Here is a 4816-nt window from a genome sequence, read left to right as displayed (position 1 = left end):
TGAAGGAGAAACAAATAATAGAATAACTGTAACCCTACTTTTGGCCCACCCTGTATGTAAATCAACGTACAAAGTGAATCAATGGAGTGAATCCGATCCAATCTTGACAGATATTTAGGTTTAATAACCCAGGGGTGGTCAGTTATTAAAGTTATTTCTCTTCGCCCCTTTCTTGGTTTGTCGATAATTTTAACGGTGATAAATCTATTGCTTCCGCGAAGTTTTGGTGATGCTTAGATGACTTGCCGTGGTCAAGCGAGAGGAAAGACTGTGAAGAAGGCAGGAAGAACGTTTGTTTTCTTGTTGTAGATGGATGAGAAGGAAGTGAAGCTTCAGGCCTGACATATACGACACGTGGGGTATGTGACCATGGTGAACTTCTTAAGCATATCAAGGTATAAAAAACTAACAAACAACAACAACCTTCACTTTCCAACAGTTGCAGGTAAGTAGATGACTGAGTAAAGCGTGGCTCAAATATTTCCAGTACGTCATAATCAGGTTGGTTCCAGTTGGGTGGTGGTGAGGAGGTGGCTTTGGGGAATAACCAATAAACAAAGTTGAAAACCAAGTCTCACTGAGACGGTCAAATCCCAAGTGGATTTAACTTCTTCGACATCTCGAACAATCGATTTCTTCTTTGCCAAATATTTTTACCTGGCAGAATTATTCAATCAGGCTCAGTTTCGGCAGTACGTAGAATACTAAAGACGAGTTAAAAAAAGATTATGTTGAAACGACGTTCAACTAATTCATTCTAGGCTGTTGCATGTAGGGAAGTTAAAAAAGAACAACTTTTTTCAAATACTCAAATCTAACATCTACGTTAAAACGCGAAACAGAAAACTATGGCATAATTATTACCATCGTCATATTACAGCGAAAACTAATTGGCATTTTCCTATCATTTAGTACCGAGAAGCTAAGATTTTATCTTCAAACTAGTAAAACTAGACAACTGGAGAATGAAAAGTTTAAGTACCTTCTTCGGCGAAAAGTAAAAATACAACTGGTTGATCACGTATCCAAGAGATAAGACTTAGATAAAACTAAAAGGGGACAAAAATTAACTCACAAAGAACTTCAAAGTTAAGCAGCGCAGCACATTGTCCTAAAAGAACTTGCACATATATAAATAACATGGTTTATGTGTCGGGAGGGGGCAGTTCCCCGCGGTAGACCATTATGTCGCTTTGCACAAAAAATACTAAACAATATTTTCAGATAATGCCAAAAACCTTGTCGAAACGTTATGCTGTTGTTACTATGTTAAACTTATTATAAAGTTTTTTGTTACCAATCCAAGTGTCTTCTAACTTTATCCCCCTCCTCCAGTGGCACAGCGGTATGTTTGCGGAGTTACACCTCTAGAAACCGGGTTTCGATACCCGTGATGGGCAGAACACCGATAGCCCATTAAGCAGTTTTGTGTTTAACTTAAAACACCTAAACTAAACTTCTAGCTTTATTCGTCTCAAAGCGGACCTCTCGTCATCAAATTTGAATACCTTCAGATATTATACAAATAATGTTTTATATTCGAGATATTTATAATTTAGTAATATTTGATAATAATGAATTTACATTTTTTTAAGAATACTTATCCAAAGCATGCTTTATTAGGTGACGTATCCATTAAACGCACAAGATAGGAGCTCCCGCTGGTGACATTGGTGGATTAGATCCAACTGTCAACCCCCATATCATTCCCCATGGGACAAAGGGTACATGCCAGGTTTGGTGACAATCGGCCCAGCGGTTCTCCAGTTATAAGCGACCACACACTTTTGTCAAACAATTATTTAGACATTTTATAATTTAATAATACTTTCTAATACTAAACTTCAGTTTCGCAAGTTACCTTAAATATTTTGAATTCAAAGCCTGCTAATATTTCCTTAAAATAGTCTCCACTGTGATGTGCGGCGCCAATTAGCGAAGACCTACTATTGCCTGCTTTTCACGTCTCCGAGACCATCTGTAAGCACATTGGATTGTCCTGACATCTAGTGGATACTAAGTAAACTTTAGACCTAAAATTCCGAGGACAATCGTTTTATTATTCCTACAACCACATAATATAATTCGTATTTTTTATGGTATTAATCTTTATTTCAAATCTAGAAATACATTTTTCAAGTTGTAGTGTAGCAACCAAATTAAACTAGATTTTATATGTGTTATAAAAGTTTACAAAATGTTTGCTCTGATCCACATTTTAATCAGAAGATTCTTCGTTCAGAAGACTTATCTCATTCAAAATAGATGAAATACCAAACATCATTAAGCTCTAGGTAGAAATAAACATATACAAGTAACGAATGTTTTTGTCGCCCTCAACGCATGAGTACGACATCTGCAACGAGAACAACAAAAGGGCCTGGCATGGCCAGGTGGTAGGGCGCTCGACTCACAATCTGCGGGTTCGACTCCCCGTCCCACCAAACATGCTCGCCCTTTCATCCGTGGGGGCGTTATTATGTGACGGTCAATCCCACTATTCGTTGGTAAAAGAGAGCCCAAGAATTGGCGGTGGGTGGTGATGACTAGTTATCTTCCCTCTAGTCTTACATTGCTAAATTAGGGACGGCTAGCACAGATAGCCCTCGTGTAGCTTTGCGCGAAATCCGTAACAAACTTGAGTTAAGTATGTAACTCAAAAGTCAAACAATATTGTGTGCACACACAATTGCTAAGTTCTGAATATAAAGTATATTGTCTTAACTAAGAATTTTCGACTTGCATACATTTGGAAGAACGAAGAACAACAATATCGGGAAGAATTTGGTTTGAATTTCGCGCAAAGCTACACGAGGGCTATATGCGCTAGCCGTCCCTAATTTAGCAGTGAAAGACTAAAAAAAAAGGCAGCTAGTCAGCACCACCCATCACCAACTCTTGGGCTACTCTTTTACCAACGATTGACCATCACGTTATAACGCCCCCACGAATGAAAGGGCGAGCACGTTTGGTGGGACGGGGATTCGAACTCCCTAACCACCTGGTCATGCCAGGCCATTGGATGGGTATAAATTACGGAAGGCTTTGTAGTACCACGCTCAGTAAGAAAAATATTAGTGGTTTCTTTTCAAATAAGATTCATCAACTCATTATGCTTACACAACTGGTAAAACTTCTGTGGGTACCAATTTATACAACTCCACACAAGAATACGAACAGGGAGAAATTCTCAAAAAAAGTAGAGGTACTCAGCTGGGTGAAGTGGACCCGTTTTTGAAAAAAGACAAAAAATCTTCGTGTACACATACAAAACGACAAGGCAGTTCAAATAAGTCCCAGTACTAGTTAGTATTGCCTCGAAAATATGTTCCGGTACTCAGCACCTACATAATTTCACCCCTTTTTATTATACGAGTGAGTAAACATTTAACCTATATAAAAGCCAGTGTGTGCTACGTCACGAATTCATTTCATGAATGATCTTAATTTTGATTGGCTCACAAAGGAATTTAGCGACGTTTACTTCGACTGCACTTTTCTGCCTCTTTATTGGTCAAGTTTGATTTCGTAAAATTTATTTATTTCAGTTAGCTATGAAGTGTGATGTTATGGTATACTATAGGGTGGGGGTACTTGCCCTGTCATTTTTGACGGGCTATACTCTAGTCATACATATACACTCCATTACCATATGAAGCTTAGTCGTGTTCTCTTGATTTACCCTTGTCTAAGGTCATTGATGGGGAGTGAAATCCACATAACTCAGTGAGTAGTAGTATTGTTTGTTTATTATGAATATCGCGCAAAGCTACACGGGGGCTATCTGCGCTAGCCGTCTCTAACTTAGTAGTGAAAGACTAGAGGGGAGGCAGCTAGTCATTACCGCCAACTCTTTTACCAACGGATAGTGGGATTGACCGTCACATTATAACGCCGCAACGGGTGAAAGGTCGAGCATGTTTGGTGGGACGGGGATTCGAACCCGCAGATTGCGAATCGAACGCCCTAACCGAATGGCCCGAGAAGTAGTAAACAGTATGTTAGGTTGTGCTTCATATTCTTTTTAACATGCTGTTCACGAGTAGGCTTCTTATACTGAGAAACATTAAATTATATATATATATATAAAGGTATAACTTCGATACATTAGTTGATTTTAACCTTGTCTAATCTCACTGTTATTTCTCTTTATGCTGTTGACTTGTACTAGTAACAATGTAGTGTTCCAAGACGTTGAATACATGAATGTGATGATATCAGTCATATTTTACCATTCTATAACTAGCACAGGTTTCCTGTGTATTCGCGTAATTCTTCTAAAGTTTCGGGCAGGTGTTCTAACGTTGTTAGCGTCTTCATGGTAAACCGGAAGTACGAAGGTCGTAATCACACGCTAATTTTCCACCTTATGTAAAGGTTATATATTACAACGACTATCCTACACAAGTATACTAGAAAAAAAAACTTTTCAAAAAAGGATGTAAATGTAGGGATGAATAATATTAGTCCTTCGAAAACATGATAGTATTTGCACCATCTCCACATAATAGCAGACACACACAGTGTAGTAGAATGTTAACAAACAGAAATAGTATAAATTAAACTCGGTGTACTATTAAGTAGGGATGATGCAAGTGCCATCTCTATTATGTTGTTTGCATTATGTTTGAAGAATTGATATTAGCCATCCCTACATTTACTTCTTTTTTTATGCAGTGTTCCAATGGACATAGGAATGTGTACTTATAACCAAGTTCTAAATACAATGAGGTTCCAACTGTAATATTTATTTTCGATGACGAGGAACCCACTTTGGGACTAATAATGGCTGGAGACGGCTTAAATGGGTAATGAA

General features: G+C 38.2%; 1 long non-coding RNA gene across 1 annotated transcript in view; it reads left to right on the top strand.

Moving 5' to 3' along the window:
* The window catches only part of LOC111088011, an 18630-nt gene extending 16863 nt beyond the window's left edge, over positions 1–1767 (top strand). Inside the window, exon 3 of the long non-coding RNA XR_002612642.1 lies at positions 1624–1767. This is a non-coding gene — a long non-coding RNA (uncharacterized LOC111088011). The remainder of the gene's footprint in view (positions 1–1623) is intronic.
* Positions 1768–4816: the final 3049 nt, after the last annotated feature.

Source organism: Limulus polyphemus, unplaced genomic scaffold, assembly GCF_000517525.1.
Source record: "Limulus polyphemus unplaced genomic scaffold, Limulus_polyphemus-2.1.2 Scaffold2, whole genome shotgun sequence".
Lineage (NCBI taxonomy): Eukaryota > Metazoa > Arthropoda > Merostomata > Xiphosura > Limulidae > Limulus > Limulus polyphemus.
Note: the sequence above shows the minus strand (reverse complement) of the source record. Positions and strands in the feature narration are given on the sequence as shown.